The sequence below is a fragment of the Capra hircus genome, chromosome 19 (genome assembly GCF_001704415.2).
Source record: "Capra hircus breed San Clemente chromosome 19, ASM170441v1, whole genome shotgun sequence".
Lineage (NCBI taxonomy): Eukaryota > Metazoa > Chordata > Mammalia > Artiodactyla > Bovidae > Capra > Capra hircus.
In genome coordinates, this window is record NC_030826.1 from 62427742 (window position 1) to 62447806 (window position 20065).

Sequence of the window (20065 nt, forward strand, 5' to 3'; positions counted from 1 at the left end):
TCTACTTCCCTAACAATGATCCTCCCAAAACCAAAAGTACTTCCTATAGGATGGTCTTCCTAAAAGGAGCACATCAAGGCTATATATTGTCACCCTGCTTATTTAACTTACATGCGGAGTACATCATGAGAAATGCTGGGCTGGATGAAGCACAAGCTGGAATCAAGATTGCCGGGAGAAATATCAATAACCTCAGATATGCAGATGACACCACCCTTATGGCAGAAAGTGAAGAACTAAAGAGCCTCTTGATGAAAGTAGAAGAGGAGAGTCAAAAAGTTGGCTTAAAGCTCAACATTCAGAAAACAAAGATCATGGCATCCGGTCCCATCACTTCATGGCAAATAGATGGGGAAACAGTGGAAACAGTGTCAGACTTTATTTTTGGGGGCTCCAAAATCACTGCAGATGGTGATTGCAGCCATGAGATTTTTAAAAAGACACTTACTCCTTGGGAGAAAAGTTATGACCAACCTAGACAGCATGTTAAAAAGCAGAGATGTTACTTTGCCAACAAAGGTCCATCTAGTAGAGGCTATGGTTTTTCCAGTAGTCATGTATGGATGTGAGAGTTGGATAATAAAGAAAGTTGAGAGCCGAAGAATTGATGCTTTTGAACTGTGGTGCTAGAGAAGACTCTTGAGAGTCTCTTGGACTGCAAGGGGATCCAACCAGTCAATCCTAAAGAAAATTAGTCCTGAATATTCATTGGAAGGACTGATGTTGAAGCTGAAACTCCAATATTTTGGCCACCTAATGCAAACAGCTGACTCATTTCAAAAGACCCTGATGCTGGGAAAGATTGAGGGTGGGAGGAGAAGGGGATGACAGAGGATGAGATGGCTGGATGGCATCACTGACTCAATGGACATGAGTATGAGTAAACTCCGGGAGCTGGTGATGGACAGGGAGGCCTGGCATGCTGCAGTCCATGGAATCGCAAAGAGTCGGACACGACTGAGCGACTGAACTGAACTGAACTGAACGGATGGTCTCCCTCTTAATCATCAGTATCTTGGATGCCTTATCTGACCAACACAACTATCTTAGAAATAGGAGTCCTGTTTTATATCATCTATATTCCCATGACAACCATCCTATTCACTAAAACCATTCAATAAATACTTTAATTGAGTTTCCAAAAGAGTTGACCTAAGGTAACCTAAATGCCAAGCATTCCAAGAATTGTCCTGAACCAAACTCAATTCTCATTCAAACGGCAGTGCCATAGAGAGGGATGTATTCTCTTTAAGTGCACTTGCTTTTATCCAAAACTAGAATCTGTGATGAATCTATGGGATACACAGACAGAATATTCTGTGAAGTAAAAAAGCTTTATTCATTGTACTGTGCCTAATATTCAGCCAGACTTGCATTTCTGTGTAAAACTTATAAATCACTGAGTTTGCAAGAAGTATTAGAAGAGTACGCCTACTGAGAAGAAAACTGAAAGCCAAGGTCATCAATCATGTTCTAATTTGAATAATCTCTTTCATAAAGAGGCAAATTCTAATTTCCAGAATGAATGAAATTCAATATAGCAAAGCAAAATGCTTTAAATACATAAAATAATATCCTGATGGACAGTCTACTATCTGTTTTAGTAACTTAAATTATAAAAAAAGAAACTCTAAATTTAAGAAAAGTTACATCAAGAGCTAAAATTAAGACTTTTTTTCCATCCATCACTTTGACTTTTCCTAACTCATTTTTGAGGACTGTCAGCAGTTCTGGATCAGTAATTCCAAATTATTTCTTGAAGACTTTGAGCCTCCTCCGAAATCATTTAACATGCTTACTAATCAATCAAGACATGAAAAAACAAAAACCCATATTTATAAAGCAAGTAAATTATATTAAAAGGCTGACTTTGCGATAAGGTTGCTGCTTGCCAAGAGAACTTTATTATGAAACATTTTCTGTCATTTGTATTTCTTCATTTTCCCTTCCAGATTATCTGTGTAGCCTTGCAAACACATAATGATCCAAAACAGCTGAGCTTCAGCAATTAAACACAAACCAACCTAAGAGAGCCACCTGCACAATTAAAACAAAAGGGCACCACCACAATGACCACCGTCATCCCTCTTAAAGGCTATCTTCAAATTACCAACAGTCTACGTTCTAGAACTATAATTTCAAAATAAATGTTTGAAATTCAGAGCAGTGTTTTACAGAAGCTAAGACCAGGGGTTACTTGAAAGATGTGAAATAACAAAAGCATATTATAAAATAGTATCTATAGTGAGTCCCATTTTATAAGTAAAAACTAGCAGAGTATAAAGTAATAGTCTATATCCTGGGCCTGGATACCTATATATCTATAGAGAGATAATATATATAGAGAGAGAATATATATAGAGAGATATCTATATATATCATTTTATCTATATATAGAGAATATTTTATATAAAAAGTCCAGAGAGAGAGAGATGAAACAAAATATTAAAAGTAAATATCTCCTTCCCCAAAGTTTTAACTCGTCTAATCATGGGGAGAACATCAGATAAATCCAAATTGAGGGACATTCTATGAAATATCTGAACCAGGACTCTTCAAAATTGTCATTAAAAAAAAAGAAAAATCTGAGAAACTGTCAGAGCCCACAGGACATGACGACAACATCCAGTGTGGATGCTGGGCAGGAATCAGGCTTTTTGGGAAAATGAGAAATTCAAATAAAGTCTGGAAGTTTGCTAAGACTAATTTTCCAATGATGATTTCTTAGATTTGACAAATGTATCTTAAAAATGTAAGATATTAACAATGGCAGGTCAAGAATATGTGAGAACTCTCACCTACATTTACAACTTTCTCTAAGTCTACAGTTATTCCAGTATTAAAAGTAGGTATCTCTGAGTAGTAGATGACAGAGTTTTAAAAATTCATTTGCATTTCCTAATTTTTTAACAAGCAACATGCTTATTAATTCCCTGATAGCTCAGTTGGTAAAGAATCCGCCTGCAATGCAGGAGACACTGGCTCACTTCCTGCGTTGGGAAGATCTACTGGAGAAGGGATAGGCCACCCACTCCAGTATTCTGGCCTGGAGAGTTCCATGGACTGTCCAGTCCGTGGGGTCACAAAGATCTGACGCAACTGAACGACTTTCACTCTAAATGCTTAGTTATCTGAAAGACAAAAAGGGGAGAAGACAGCTATTCCAGATCAAGAGAAGTTAAAGAGATAAAAATAAATATATTGGGGAAAAATGGGAAAAATTATATATGGACTTGATATCTGGCAGGATAACCATTAGTAGTACTGAATTCTTTTCTTAGGTGTGATAATGGTATTATATCTATAAAGAAAAATGCCCTCCTTCTTAGGAGACACCTGTTGAAGTGTGAATGAAATGCCATCTAAGATATCTGCCACTTACCTTCAGCTGGCTCAGAAGAAAAAAAATTCTATTCAACAGAGAAAGAGAGAAGGCAAATCTTGATATAAGGCAAAGAACTGGGTATTGATTATACTATTCTTACAACTTTGCTCTAGGCCTAAAGATTGTCATAATATAAATTAAACTAAATTTTCTTTAACTTAAAAAAATGATCCAAAACCCAAACTAGGCCAGAAGTTATAATTTTCTCATAAATATAAAATATAAAGTATTTTATAGTTTAATTCATCTTTTCAAAAAAAAAAAAAGATTGAAAAGGGATGGCTTATTTTACATATTAAGAAATTATAGCTAACACCCAGAAATAATATTTACGTTTCCTTCCAATTAATACTGAATATAGTCATTTTATCATTGGAGCAGTTTATATTGATCTTGGGCTCATTAATTTCTAACTTACCTAGTTTTTTAAAAAGAAATCTGTTTATTTGAATTCCATTACCTCATCCCTTAAAGAAGCTGGAAAGATGATGAAATAACTCAGAAGACACAGTTAGAAACTGTAAAAGAAGCCTAGGAAATAGTCACTGGTTGAACAGAAGAGCAGATCTCTTACAAAGCTGTATTCCATGAACCTTGGGTCAGACATAGCTCACTCTGACCCTAAGACTCACTATGGACCCATCTGCCCAAAACGCCTTTCTCAGAGGGGAGAGAGGTGGGAACGCTGACGCAGGAGAGCACTCTCTCCTGTTGGCAGCCAACTGAACTGGAAGTCTTCACACCGTCTCTAGTCCTGGAATCCTGCGATTCTGCATGTTGCTGTTGTTTCGCTGCTCAGTCTCAGCTCTTGTGTTCAACTCTTTGCAGCCCCATGGACTGCAGCCTGCCAGGCTCCTCTGGCCATGGGATTTCTCAGGCAAGAATACCGGAGTGGGGTGCCATTTCCTACTCCAGGGGATCCCCAGGGACCGAACCCGTGTCTCTTGTGTCTCTTGCATTGGCAGGCAGATTCTTTTACCACTGAGCCACGAGGGAAGCCCATAATTCTACATAAAATACCTTTAAAACAAGAATACACTATCATTTCATATCCATTAGGAAGGCTACTATCAAAAAAACAGAAAGCAAGTGCTGACAAGCAAGTGGAGAAGTTAGAGCGCTTGCACACTGCTGGGGGACATAAAGTGGTATCACTGCTATAGAAAATAGTAGGGGGGGGTTCCTCAAAACATTAAACACAGAATTGCCAATTCCACTTCTGGTATTTCCCAAAGAACTGGAAGTAGGGATTTGAACAGATATGTGTATACCCATGTTCACAGCAGCATTATTCACAGTAAGCCAAAAGGTGGAAGCAACCCAAGTGTCTATCAAAAGTTGGATGGATTTTTTTTAAATGTATTTACATACAACAGTATTGTGTGTGTGCATGCTAAGTCACTTCAGTCGTGTCTGACTCTATGCAACCCTATGGACCACAGCCCACAAGGCTCCTTTGTCCATGGGATTCTCCAGGCAAGAGTACCGGAGTGTAGTCTGCCGTGTATTCTTCCAGGGGATCTTTCCAACCCAAGGATCGAACCCACATCTCTTAGGTCTCCTGCATTGGCAGGGGGGTTCTTTACCACCAGCGCCACCTGGGAAGCAAGTAATACAACAGGATTATTTAGTCTTAAAAAGCAAGGAAGTCCTGCCACACGCTACAGCATGGATGAACCTCAAAGACGTTCTAAGTGAAATAAGGCAGTCACAAGAAGACAAACACTGCCTAAGTGCACTTATAGGAGATCCCCATGGTGTGAATGGACCTCACTTACAGTCATCACAGACACAGCAAGGAGAGCGATGCCTGCCAGGAGGCAGCGAGGAACGGAGAGTTTGTGTTTAACGAGTAGAGAACTTCAAGTTCGAACGATGACAAAGTTCTGAGATGGAGTGGACGGTGGCGATGGCTGCACAACAAGGTGAAAGCACTTAATGCCACTGAATTGCATCTGCGGCTGCTGCTGCTGCTAAGGCGCTTCAGTTGTGTCCGACTCTGTGCGACCCCAGAGACGGGGCAGCGCACCAGGCTCCTGCGTCCCTGGGACTGGAGTGGGTTGCCATTGCCTTCTAAAATGATCTAAAATAAATGTTATGTTTCGTATATTTTACCAGAATTTAAAAAAAAAAAAACCTCAAGTATACAAGTCATGACACCCTCCCACCCTCCTTGAAAGCAGTGAGGCCCGCGCCGTAACCCTGGTGCAAACTGGAGGGATGTGCACGGCCCGTTCCCCAACCTCCCTGCCCGCGAGGAGGGCTGGGGGCTGGCGGAGCCATGGCCGGAGACGGGAAACAGGTCCTGACAGTAGCCCCACTGAACAAACTTAGGAGAGTCAAAACACAGGGCAAGGCCCAGGATGGCTGGCAGAGGCAGACTAGGGAGGAGAAGGCAGAGGCAGAAGGCAGGAAGTCCTTCAGAATGTGGGCAGCTGACGAGACTAGGAAGGGAGACTGTGAGGAAAAGGAGGGCCAGAGAACAGGCAAGTCAGAGAAGGGAATTTCCTCAAGATAAGGAAGGAGAGAGGAGTAAGAGAAAAAAGGAAGAAGAACTGTAAACAAGGAGATTCATTCAAGAAGAGATTCTCCCCAAGTACCAGCAGAAAAATGACTTCCTTCCACTGACTTGGCCATCTGAATCTAAAGAATCCAAGAAAGCTGGTGAAGCCTATAAAAAGTTAGGGAGAAAACTACTTCCCTATGTAAGGATACTAATATACCCCCATCCACAGAGAACTATGGACTGCCATTTTTTTCATCTGTGTTTGTGTCTTCATTTCAGTTTCAATCTGGGCCTACCTTTTTTATTTGTATCAAACACTAGCATGCCATGAATGAGCTGAAGAGTTCTAAAGCACAGGGGTAAGAGAGAAGGCTTGAAGCCAGACCTGCCAGCATTTGAGTCATGGCACTGTGACCTGAGGCTATCTGCCTAAACATCTGCTTCCATCTCCAAATCTGCAAAATGGGAATAGTAACAGTCTACACCTCACTGCTGCTGTAAGAATAAAATAGGGTGAAATATGAAAGCACTTAGAACAGTGTCTGGCCCACACTAAGCACTGTTAAAGTATGAGCTCCCTATTATCCTCTAGGCCTAGAACATGAGCTCCAGGAGAGCTGCAATTCTGTCTGTTTTGTTCACTCTTGAGGCCTCAGGTGCTTCACATAAGTATTTACTGAATAAAAATGTATTGGATAATATAAATTTCATTCCAGCAACATAGAAGCCCAAAGGAACAGCACTACCTTTTTGTTGTTATGGACAACTAAATCTGTATCACACTTGAGCCTCAAAGTTCACAGATGGTTTTTATGTATCTCATCTCAAGTGATTCTGTGAAGCTGGCATTATTATCTCCATCTCACAGAGAAAGTAATACTCAGAAGATGTAAGTGATTTGCCCAAGGAATTCTGGCAATTAATCTCACTTCTGTTCACTACAGACCCCCACTCAGAAAGCTCAGCACACACCCTGCTAAACTGCTCAGCTCCCCTTGCCTGCAAATACACACAACCCAAGTGCACCAAGACACTGTATCCCATTTGCTTCAGTACAACTGATGGAAACAGGTGAAACAAGATTAATAACTACTGAAGCTGGCTTAATAGGTACAGTGAGATTGACTATACCCTACTTCCCGTGTGTCTGAAGTTGTCCATAGTAAAAAAAAAAAAAGTAAATAAAAAATAAACTCTTTACTCCCAACATAAACTCTGCCACTTCTAACTTTCTATTGAGCATACCACAGCAGAGAACCTTCTCTGTATGAGGCAGTGAAGAGAAAGCTAGACTGGGAATCAGGACCCTTCATTCTTCACTCTGATTTAACTATGAGACCTCACTGATTCCTCTAACTCCTCTGGGCCCTAAACTCATCTGTTCCTTCCAGGGTTAAAATACTCATTTCGGCTTCCTACTAGTTCCTTAAACTCAACACACAAAATGAAACTTGTCTTTTCTCTATTCTGAACCCCTAAGACCAGTTCTTCCATATTCCTGATGTCTTCCAGCTATCCAGCCATAAAAACCTCCGCCTCATCTCTGACTTGAGACACAGAACTGATGGTTCCCTTCCCTCCTACCTAATCAGCACATCTCTCTGCTTAACCTCCAAGATCTCTCTTGACTCCATCACCTCTTTTCATTCTCAGGGACACCAATTCAGGCAGTCACCCCTGTCTTGGGCTATCACCACGGACCTAACTAAAAGCCCCAGTGCCAATCCCTGACGTTCATTCTCCTAAACCCAGCCCCGACCTCTCAGAATCATCCCCTTCCACACACTCCTTCAGGCAACCAGAGTCCAGGAAACCGGGATAACGTGGTTTCCGGCCCCGCGGCGGCTCAGGCTGTCCATCGCTCCGGAATGCCCTCCTCTTTCCACGGCCTCTCGCGTTCACGCGGGTGCCGTTTAAAGGCCTCTCTTCAGCTGACGTGCTCCCCGATAGCCCCAAGAGGGGCAGTGTCACCCCTCCACTGAACCCCTCTTACGGCACCCTTCAAATTCCTATTAGTCCTTTCTGGTGCCCCTAACTCTCTCCACTAGGGGATTTGCTCCTTGCAAGAGGAAACGATGCTTTGTTCATCTTTGCGTCCCTCTGAACTGAGCCTCGGAAGCACAGCGGCCACGAGCGCACGCGGCTGCGGAAAGCGCTCCCCTCTGCCCTGCAGAGCGCCTTCAGCAGCCAGCGCCGCAGCTGGTCAGGCCCTGGGCAGCCTCCTCCTCCGCCCGGGACGTGCCCCGCCAGCCTGAGCGGGCCTTGCGCTCAGCGGGCACCTAACGGTAACTGAGGAGCTGAACCTTAAATAACTCGCCTGTTCCCCTTCCCCAGTCCTCCCAAGAAAGCTCACCCCTGTTCCCCTTCCCCACTCCTCTCAAGAAAACTCACCATCCAGACCGGGCTCTCTTTAGATATTCTCACTGAACTTGTTCCGATCATGTTTTTAACAACTACCTGTTTATTAGCTGGTTCTATTTGCCTTACCAACCAGAGCCCCACATCAATAGTTTATTGATTAAAACTGCAAACGATATGAACAAACAATTCACCATGAAGAGACTCAAAGAGAAAAACTCAACATTATGGAACTAAGAAGGGCAAGCGCCACTTTACACTATGAAACAAGGAAGGGCTTATAAAGAGAAAATGTATTTCCATCCAGTTTTGTCAAAGGGGTAAATCTGTGTATCTGTTACTAGTACAAACCGGTGCAACACTCTCGAGAAACAGTGCCACCATATGTACTGGGGTGGCCTGAACATTTGCTTGGGTTTTTCCATAAAAACCAGAACGAACTTTATCGCCAACCCAACATCAAAAGCCAGAAAATCATTCATATCATTTAACACAACAATACATTCTGAAATTTATCCTAGAGATATAATTAGCTAGAAAAAAATATAACTACAACAATGTAGATTAAAGTATTAACTGAAAATCAGCGAGCAAAACAAATATCTAAGATAAAAAGATTAACATAAATTATTGACCGCATGACTTGATAAAATATTTTGCAGCCTCTCAAAGCGTAATCATGTAAATTAAAATTGTGACACCTATAATATGGAAATGTTTCATATCTAGTGTATGGGAAAAATACAAATTATGTGCATCATAATTTAAAATGAGTACAGTAAATAGGTATATATATTTTAATGGAATGCCAAAAGGAAAATCAACTGTTTGAGGGTGGTACCTCAAATATTTAACAATTTACTTAATATTAATTCTTAAATTACTTCATAATATAAGACAAAATTTTACCATACTGAGGAAATTTGACACAGTCTCAAGAAGAGGTCCATGCGTCTCTTCTACTACTCATTTTGGCCTTAACCGAGAGCCCTCATGTACTTGTTTTATCACAACAACCACCCAGACTCCAGCTTTCCAAGGACTAACAAACTAGCTCAACTAGTCTTCTGATCATCCCCAGGAGCCTGTGGACAATGAATCCCGCAAAAGAAACAAAGCACCCTACAACTATGCTCCACTTTAGCCACCAACAAGCAGCCAAGCCAGAGTGTAACTGCAAACCTCAAAAGCATATCGCAATGTCACATTAAGTCTCTGCAGCTAGCACTGAAAATACATCAAAACCTAATTTTAGCGCTGATGTCCCAGAAGGACAATATTAAAGCAGTCTTCTAATTGTTTTTCTGTAGTACAATCATTTTCTAAGTTTACTACTGAATGGCCAAGATACTATAACAGACTAAGAATACTAATTACTGTGAAATAACGCTCAAGACTAAATTGTCTTTCTTAGGGTATTTCAGCAAAAAATAAATAATCTGAAAGACTAAAACCGCCATTGTATGGAGGGAACACAACCATCAGAAAAAAAGCGGAACCTGCATCCCACTGATCTGCTCTCAGTACCTAGGTCCTCAGAAATGCAGACACGTGCAGTCATTCATGACAACACGCACAGAGCAGACAGCAGGAGAAACAAGCCAGTTAGTACTTAACCAGTTCATCAGAGCGCAGGGTGATCACCACGCAAGAATGTTGGCAGGAAACCGGAAGCACCTCTTAAGATCCCATCTTGTGCAGATAGGTTGAACTCCTGTGCGGTTACTCATTCAAAACAGAAGTGTAAGATTAACCTATCCTCACTTCTCTTCAAACACACTGACGAAGAGTCAGGTGGACTGTTCACCACCATCCCATCAGTACCCGAAGCTCCAGGTCCAACTGCTGCGCCAGAGCCCTGCTCACTCCACCCTGTCCCACCTCACTCCTCCTGAGCAGACACACTCCTCTAGTTTAAGACTCTTCTCATGCACCATCAAGTTCTTTCTTTCTAAATAAGGTTCTCCCAAGCCTTACTCACCTGCAGTTCACTGCACTGGGTATTACCCAAATAGCCCATCAGAGCTCTTTATAATTTCTGAAAGAGAGAGAAGGGATCTTTTAATACAGAGTAGAAAACAGAATTGCTGACCTATCAGTTCTGAAGCATTTGTATCCAGTAGTCACAGAAGATGGTCTTTTGGTCCATAGTATTTCAGTAAAATGTAGCATAACCAGCTAGGACCAAAAGTCCTGAGATAAGGGTCCAGAGATAAAAGCTTGGTTGAATGTTGCTATTGATTAGCTGTGTGACCTTGGGCAAGTCACTTGCCTCCTCCAGGCCTCAATTTCCTCGTGTGGAAAATAAGAGAGACTAGACACAAACCTCAGAGCACATAACATGCAAAGAGCACGCCCCTTCCAAGGCACAACGCCAGCACCGCTACTTACTAGTCTTGTGACATTACGTGAATAAATTTACATTTAGCCTAAATTTCCTCTGCAAAGCGGAAATAACAACTATCTTGAAATTGTTCTGAAAACTAAAGATAATGAGTTATAACAAGTCTATAGTAAATATACTGTGCATCTCACCATTAAATTCCACAGATGGTAATTACCAACATTACTCCCAGCCCTAAGGTTACATGAATTCAATTTCCAAATATTTATTTTCTTAGAAGATCAACAAATCAAAACTGTACCAACCTGACAATGCAATTAACAGTTTCAGTGTTTGACTAACAATTCAATGAAAGTTGTCTTACAGTGATGGAAGTGTAAGACTATCAATATCACTTAACATCACAGGAAACAAGGGCAGAAGCGTCCCTGCACAACATGTGAGCAGGCCCAGTGGCCGTGCCTTCCCCACCCGCCACTGCTGCCAGGGCGCCGCAGCAAAGAGCTCCTCCAGAGGCCGAGTGACACCAACTGCTTCTGCCTCAGGTCAGGGGGCAGGGCCGCAGGTGGCCGAAGGAGGAGAGGCTTTTTTCTTCATCTCGTCTACTTTATACACTGAAGCTCGGCTCAGGTTTGCTTACTGTGGCATGCATCAGTTTCACATAAAAATAAGTAATTTTTTAAACCTATATTATTTACACACATTGCTCACTGATAGGAAGCTCGCCTCACAGGAATATTGTCATACAAGGAGAATATCCACAGAAGAAAGCAAAAAGGCAAATTCAGATGTGCAGAGAACACCTAAAATATGGCACAGAAATGACAAAAATCACAAACGTTCACACTTCAGAATGGTTCAGTCAAAAAATATGCCATGCATTCTTTGAAGAACCTAATGATGAATCAGGGGTTTCTAGGGGTCAAAACAAGTTGAACACACCAACTCTGGTTTTACCAGACAACTTCCTGCTCTTGGAGAAACTGAACCAGTACCACTTACATGAGCAAACCAGTTAGTGTGACTGTTTAGTAGTATGTTGAAAAGCTTTCAATGTGCTTTAGACAACTGGTAGCTTAAAGAAAAAAAAAAAATATATATATATATATATGCACACATATATATACATATATAGATATATAGAAACTAAAAATCTTCATGTTACATCTACTATTTATTACTGAAAGAGGAATATTAACTCTGTTAAATTCAGAGGTAATAACTCAGAGGTATTATCCAAGCCACCTCAGAGGTGCCAGACCACCGAGCTTTACGCTGCCCCCAGCCAGCATTACAGAGACCACCCTGACTGCACCCAGCAACTTGGACGGACGCGAGCTGGAGGGGCCACACTCTCCACACATACCATAGTTCCCTCCTAGAAAACATTTCAAAATATTACTCAGAAATCAATATTTGCAGGTACACTTATCTAAGTTGATGGAAATAAACAACCATAACAATCTGTTCATAATTTTTAAGTAGCTCCTCTGCCTCTCTTGTTTGTCAAGTTGATAAACTTGGCCCCAAATTTTCTATGCATTAAAACAACAGACAAAGGACCTTATTTCTTGTGCTGGGCGTGTATCTGGAGTCTTAAAAACAGAGTCTGACAGATAATGAGAGGCTTATTTGCATCAGATGTCAATGCCATGCCTGCTTCTTAAACAGAGAGCAACACTGCGCGTGTAAGCCCTGGTCCACCTATTTGCAGGGCCCGCCTCAACATTCTCAGCCTTTCGAGAGCATGCTCTGCACCCTAACCCCACCAGGCACTGTGCAGGTAGGGACGGTTTCTCCTGTGCTTTTGGCATCACTCCCTTTTCCAGGGAAACACTGGACTGTCCACAAATTGTGTACAGACTTCAGAACAATCCAGACTGGGTATTTATGGTGTCAGAAATGAAACTTCTTGGTGATAATCGCAAACTCCAAGTGTACCAGCTGATAGGTGCTTACTGACTCCCCAAACCTACAGCCTTCCCTGAAATAGTGTCCCACTCCCCAGCCAAAAGGACAGACTGAAAAAGCTGTGTCTTTATTCATGTCAAAGACAGGCTCTCACTTCATCCAAACTTCTACACTATGGCACTACACTAAAGCATTTGAGAATGCTTTGTGTAAAAACCTGGTGGCCAAACACCAGCTTCACTTTGAAGTGAATACTAACACTTCACAGGACCTACAGGTGTGAAAATTGTGGAAAACATCTTTGTGGAAAATGTCTTAACACAGTTTAGGCCAAACAACACTAGCCATATAAGATTACCTATTTCTAAATATTCCCTTTTGGATTATAAACAAACATCTTCATAGGCCCAAAAGTAGATTAAGTGACTTTCCACAAATACGTAAATTAAAAAAAAAAAAGGCACACATTGGGAGATCTAAGCCATGAATATGCCCCCATCAGTAAGCTGAAAATAAATTTTTAAATCCATATTTGCTCCAAGGATAAAAATAGAAAATATATGTGATACACATGAGCACTGTTGAGTTTCAAAACGCATCCACGTGTGGTCTGTGCATTTAGAAAGGGCCTTAGTTTCTGTCCACCTTCCTCTCCCGAGTTTTTTTTTTTTTTTAAGGCAAAAATGTCAATTGTATGCCTCAATCTTGAAAAAAAATAAAGCACAGCTTATTCTTCTAGACATGTGATAGAGAGGATTTCAAAATACAAAGGCTATCCAGCTGTATTAAAGGGGGGGAAAAAAAAACTACAGTAACCAATCTACCAAAACTTACATGTTCTCAATAAACCATAGTAAAGTATTTTTATAGACACACACACACACACACACACACACACTGTATAGTACATCTACAATGCCTAAAATTTTTTTTTAAAGTTATTTTTTCAAGTTGAGAAAACTGCTTGTGAAGAATGTAGAATTAGCAAACCAGTCTCCTTCTCCCCAGTACTGTTCACTGACACTGTATCAGTGCTGTTCTATAAATCCAAAGACTTATAAGTTGGCTTAAATAAAGCAGCACTTTGATTTCACATATTACATGTGACCAGAAAATAATGAAAAGCCAGCCTTCTCCATAAGTTAACCAAAACTCAACACTATCATAATTCAAAATAATTATGAGACCAGCATTATTCCATTTTTCAGAAAATAAAAGCAGGATTTGCCTAAAATAATTCTTTCCAATGGAAAGGGTGTACCTGACACAAGACACACAAAACCCACAGACACAATCAGTGACACTCAATGTACAGTGAGAGATAAACACGACGACACAGATAAAATTAAGACATTCAATTAAAGTTACACAAGGAAATTTAAATAGGAAAACTATAATTACCCCTGGAAAAGACACTCATCAAGGATGGCTGCAAATAACATTTGGCTCTGGATAAGCTCCACTACCGTTGCGTGTGCTGGAGTCCCTGAAAAGTCTGTACACTTCCACAGTCTTCTTTTCCAAATTCAGCCCAGCCTCTACACCCATCTGACAGAGGGACTCACTTGGAAATGAGATAGTCCCATCCAATTACTTAGCTTCAGTCTCACCCTTATGACTTGATTAAAATAAAGAAGGAAAAAAGGTAAATCATTTTTAACTGCAGTCTCACCTTACACATCTCACCAGCACTGTAGTTCTTTAGTGATCAATTACTTCATCCAATTCCTGAGGCAAATAGAAAAGTAAAATGTGTCTATACAACAACAGTAAGAGACAAGATCAGTAGTAGCAAACGTTCTATCAGCGTGACGTGAAAGGGCACCTAAATTTCAAATGGAAAAAGCTACCAAAATGGTACAGTATGCAGCTTTATAAATGAGTCTGTTTGTTTTACTTTAAAATAAAAACATTTCCTCTCTGTGTGATAAAAGAATAGATTATAAAACGCTCTTAAAATCCAAAACATAAAAAAGTCATCTCTTACAGACTGGACTTTCAAAAAGAATTAAAAAGAAGAGATAAAGGGGACGAAATCCTTTCATATGAGTTTAAGGGAGTGCAAAATTCAGAACAAGCGAGCCAGGACAACTCTTTACTCCCCAACCCCCTCCCCCACACCCAACTCTAGGAATCCACTATGTCTGGAGTTATACATTATTATATTAATGATTTGCCTGAAAAGTGTAAGTGGCGAGGGTGAAGGAACAACAATTCTGAATTTCAAACAAAACCTGAGGATCTCAATCCAAGAAGAATCCTAAAACTCTGATTTCCAAACCGGGCTGGAGGATCCTCAGCAAAGGAGAGGGTGCAGATAGCTCAAATAATTCGGGGAGAGAGGAATCAAAGTTCCTTAGATGAAACTGCAGTCCTTTAGGTCTAAAAGAGGGCAGTCTTAGAGGAATCTCCGGAAAAGATCGTCTGTTTTTATTTTTGTTGATGTGCTCGTGGGCCAATGAGAATTTCCGAGGAGGGGGCGGAGAAAGGGGGGTGGGTAAGAAAGAGAAGCCCAGGAAACAGCCCCCGGCTGGGGAGGCAGGGGCCCCCGGCCCACTTTTCCCGGCCCCCACCCCCACGCGGGCAGAAGTCGGATCCCAGAGGGGCAATCGAGCGGGGCGTGGGAGGCCCGCGCGCTCCCCGCCCCAGCGGCGACCCCGCCGAGGGGCGCGAGCCTCCCGGGAGCCCGGCGCGGACGAGCCTGCCGCGGGCCCGCGGCGGGGTCCGCGAGGCCTGCTCCGAGGCCTGGGCGGAGGGCGGCGCGGCCCCCGGCGGAGGGGAAGGGGATCGGGAGGGGAAGCGGCTGTAAACAGCCCCAGCGTCCGGGCCTCGCCTCGACGAGCCCCGCTTCCCAGGCCCCACCGCGGGCCGCCCCGGCCCCCGGCTCGCGCCGGGGCCGCCCCTGCCGGGGCCCGAGGGGCCGGAGGGGAGCCCAGCGCCTCCCCGGAGGGCGCCGGCAGCTCGCGGAGCGGTCCCGGCGGCGGCGAAAGGGGAAGTCAGGACTTACCTGTCATTACTTTCTACGCCATCTTGGATCCACTTGTCAACGTCCCCACAAAGCATTGTGGGTAAGAAAGAGCCTTTAAAGTGACTCCCCTCGGCCCCCGACTCCCGCCTCCGCCGGCGCCGCCCCTCCGGCCGCACCTCCGGCGCGGAAAGTTGCCCGCCGCCTGCCGCGCGGCCCCTCCCCTCCGCCGGCTGTTTGCGTTTAAAATCCGCCCCCATCTTTAAAACGGGGCTCCGGGTCTCTGCGGCCGCCGCCGCTCCCGGCCTCCCTTCCCCCACCCCTCGCGTCCACGCGGGCCCCGGCGACCCCCGGGGCGGGCGGACACCCCAAGTCTGCGTCTGATCGGCCGCGGGCTACCCGCGCCGGCGGCGAGGAGCCGCTCAGATTGGTCTGTGCGCCCTGCTGCGTCGGTTTCGGCCCCGGACCCTCCGGCGGGCTTCTGCTCCCCGGGCCGGGGCCCGAGCGCCGGCGCTGGGCCTCCCCGTACGCGGACGGAAGGTGTGTCCGGCCGCCCAACGGCCCAGGACCCTGCGGAGGCCGGCTTCGCGGCAGGGGCAGGGGGCACGAGGCGAAAAGCAACTTTTACCCGCTTGCGGCTCCCTTCCGCGGGCTCCTCCCGGGCCGGCACCGCGATCCGCGACCCTCAGACGGAGACCCCTCCCCTAGGAATGTGGCCTCGCTCGGCCGAGTCCGCCCTTCTGCAGTCCGCGCCGCGCGCGAGCTAGGACTTCCCCCTGCAGGTAACGGGGGCGCCGCCTGCGCGCTCGGGCCGGGGCGCAGGGGCGCGAAGGGCTCGGGGGAGGGTCGCGGCGCTGGGCTGGGGCGAGAGGGGGAGCGCGCGCCACGGTCCACCTGCCGGGTCCCGGGGGGTGGGGGGCGCTCTGAGTCGCCCGGCCGAGACCCGGGCGAGCGACCCCGCCGCCCACGCCCGCACCCCGGCTGCTGCCCGAGGGCCTCTCGCGGGGCGGCGAGACGGTCCCCCGCGCCCTCCGCCCGCATTCCGTGGCGCGGGTGGGCCAAGCACCGGCCGGCGCCCTCGCGCAGCGGGCCCCTTGCCCCGGGGAGCATAGGTCAGTTGGCGGAGCTCTCATTCATTGCCTCTAGGCTGTGCTTTGCAGACTTCGGAGACTCAGATTGCTCCTCCCCACCCCCAAGCAGATTTTTACAAAGGGAAAATCCTCCAGGACATCGAGACTTGCGAAACTGTATTCTGTGTGAATGCTGTTGAAAGGCTCTGAAATTAGAAGAATGCACAGGCATTAAACGCCCCGTTCAGTGCACGGGGAGCGCCAGGGGCTTTGGGGTCCACCCAACTTTTCCGCTCCTCCAGACCCTAGGAGAAGCCTCTCTCGAGGAACCTGGACGGTTGCTGACTTGAGCCCTGCCCCCGGGGAATTAAAAACTCCACCAGGCAATCGTCCCGGCCAAAAGAGAAGAGTGGGGTGTAGACTCATTAAGAGATTGGCCCGGGGTCAGCAGTGAGGGAGGGAGCGAGGTAGTGAGTCACTCCAGGCCGGCCTCCCCTGAGTCACCGCTTCTCTGAGCTCCGAAAGAGTTGGGAAACTGGAGCCTGGAGCCAGGTTCTTAGACAATCCAACCCCTACCGTCCCTGCTGCCGGGAGGGGCGTTGACCAGAGGAGCGGAGGCCGCGCTGCTCAAGACCCTCTAGCCCCTGCCCGCTGGGAAATGGACTGTCTCTCTGGGCTAGAGAAGGCTCCAAAGACTCCTCTCCACAGGGTAGCCAGTCACTCTTCTGCACCTGGCTACCCACTCCTGTGCACTGATTTATTGTTTGCCCTGTGTTTACCCGCGACGTTTATATGTGTGGTCTGAGTTTCCTATAATTCAGCACTCAGTAAGCCGAGGGCAACAACTGTGCCTGGACCAACATTTCTTTAGTAGGTACTTTTCTTGGCCCCCTGTGGGCCTGGACCCAGAGAAGAGCGATGTTGGCGACTGTTGCACCCATTCATCCAATCCAAGGTGCATCTGGCCAGTCCTCCTCCAAGACTGTGACCTGAACTAGAAAACGCTACAAACTCCTCTCCCTGCCTCTACTTTGCCCCTGACAGTCTCTTCTCCATCTGACCCACCAACCCAGCGAGGTCTGTGCAGTGTTAATTGTATCACCTGACTCCTCAGCCGCCGGGAAGGTGTCCCCAACACCTTAGAAGAAAATCAGATTTCTAACAGCAGCCTAGGAGCTCCTGGGACTGCCCCCTCACCATGACAGCAGGCTGGCCTTCTGTGTCCCCTGCAAGCCTCCCTCCAGCCGGATCCTTGTCCCCCAGATGGGACGATCATCATCTGTTCAGCACTCGCACAGCTCAGATGGCATCTCCTGGGAGAGACTTTTCCTGATCCCCTTAACCAGAGCAGGGTTAGAAATGTTCTTGTCTGTCTGTCTGTTGGTTGATTGTTAATCTGCCCACGGCCTTGGAGAATGAGCTGCATAGGGGCACAGGCTTTGTTCAGCTTGCTCACTCAGTGCCTCCACCAGGGCCTAGAGCATACAAAAACATTTCAGCAAACATTTGTTGAATGAATAACCAAAGCTTTATGAGAGTGAGGGGTGGTGGTGAGAGTGCAGAAGCATGGAATGAGCAGCTGGAGGCGGGGCGCACCAGAATACTCGGATTACACACAGCTGGAGGCAAGCAGGCAGGATTGGAGTTAAGGAACACAGACTCCTTGACCACCATTAATGGGACTCCATTCTGATTCTAATCTGAAGAAGGACAGCTTCAGATAACTCCGCAGTCACCCCTCTTTGCTTCCTGCGTGTTTTCAGCCCCGCCCTGCAAAGGCTGCGTCTTCTTCCTCGAAGCCCCGCAGCTCAGCCCCTGGGTCTCTCTTACTTAGCTACACCACCTCCCCTTCTCATCCAGTCTGTGCTGTGCGAAGTTGCTTCAGTCGTGTCTGACTCTGCGGACTATACCCCCGAGGCTCCTTCCATGGAATTCTCCAGGCAGGAATACTGGAGTGGGTTGCCGTGCCCTCCTCCAGAGAACAGTCCTGACCCAGGGATCACGCCCATGTCTTCTATGTCTCCTGCATTGACAGGTGGGTTCTTTACTATTAGCTTCACCTGGGAAGCCCTTCTTCCAGGCTTGAGGCTTTAAATACCATCTTTACCCTGAGAAAGAACTCTAAAGCTGTAGTTCAAGGCCAGAGCTTTCTCCTGAGCTTCAGACTCTTAGCCAACAACTTCTAAGCATCCCCACTTGAACCTCTGATAGAGTCACACTCACATGTCCAGAGGGGCATTCTTGACCTCCCCGCACAAACGTGCTCCACCATGGTCTTCCCCAGCTCCCCTGTTGTAACTCCATCCTTCAGTTGTTCAGGCCACAATCACTCCTGTCTTTCAAACTCCGTCTTTAATCAGCCTTCTTTATGGTCCAGCTTTCACATCCATACATGACTACTGGAGAAACTGTGCATTTGAGTAGACAGACCTTTGTCGGTAAAGTGATGTCTCAGCTTTTTACTACACTGTCTAGATTTGCCATACCCTTGGAGGAGGCTATGCTAACCCACTCCAGTATTCTTGCCAGGAGAATCCCCATGGACTGAGGAGCCTGGCTGGCTACAGTCCGTGGGGTCGCAAAGAGTCAGACATGGCTGAGCAACTAAAGCACAGCACAGGTTTGCCATAGCTTTTCTTCCAAGGAGCAAGGGTCTTTAATTTATTATCGCTTATAATAATCTTTATTTTAAAGTCTGCTTTGTCTGATGTGAGTACTGCTACTCTGTCTTTCTTTCGAGTTCCATTCGCATGGAATATTCTTTCCAGCCCCTCACTTTCACTCTCTATGTGCGCTGGGAAAGATGGAAGGCAGGAGGAGAAGGGGATGACACAGGATGAGATAGCTGTATGGCATGAGTTTGAGCAGACTCCAGGAGATAGTGGAGGACAGAGAAGCCTGGTGTGCTGCAGTCTAGGGAGTCACAAAGAGTTGGACACAACTTAGTGACTGAACAACAACAACCTGTAGTAGTCAGATTCTTAAACAGAAAGCAGAAAGGGTGACTGCCAAGGGGTAAGGGGAAAGAAGAATGAGGATTTGTTAACTGGGTGACCAACCTAGATAGCATATGCAAAAGCAGAGATGTTACTTTGCCGACTAAGGTCCGTCTGGTCAAGGCTGTGGTTTTTCCTGTGGTCATGTATGGGTGTGAGAGTTGGACTGTGAAAGAGGCTGAGCACCGAGGAATTGATGGTTTTGAACTGTGGTGTTGGAGAAGACTCTTGAGAGTCCCTTGGACTGCAAGGAGATCCAACCAGTCCATTCTGAAGGAGATCAGCCCTGGGTGTTCTTTGGAAGGAATGATGCTAAAGCTGAAACTCCAGTACTTTGGCCACCTCATGCGACGAGTTGACTCACTGGAAAAGACTGTGATGCTGGGAGGGATTGGGGGCAGGAGGAGAAGGGGACGACCGAGGATGAGACGGTTGGATGGCATCACGGACTCGATGGACGCGAGTCTGAGTGAACTCCTGGAGTTGGTGATGGACAGGGAGGCCTGGCGTGCTGCGGTTCATGGGGTCGC

At 45.7% G+C, this 20065-nt stretch overlaps 1 protein-coding gene across 4 annotated transcripts in view; it reads right to left on the minus strand.

Annotated features, from left to right (window-relative positions):
- Positions 1-15580, minus strand: part of HELZ (helicase with zinc finger) — a 151622-nt gene extending 136042 nt beyond the window's left edge. For 2 of the 4 annotated variants that reach the window (XM_018063980.1, XM_018063977.1), the window contains exons 1-3: positions 15512-15565; positions 14177-14232; positions 10231-10287 (exon numbers count right to left, since the gene is read on the minus strand). The gene's annotated coding sequence lies outside the window, so the exon portion shown is untranslated. Of the gene's footprint in view, positions 1-10230; positions 10288-14176; positions 14233-15511 lie in introns of all 4 variants that reach the window. The other 2 variants (XM_018063978.1, XM_018063979.1) reach the window with 2 other exon arrangements.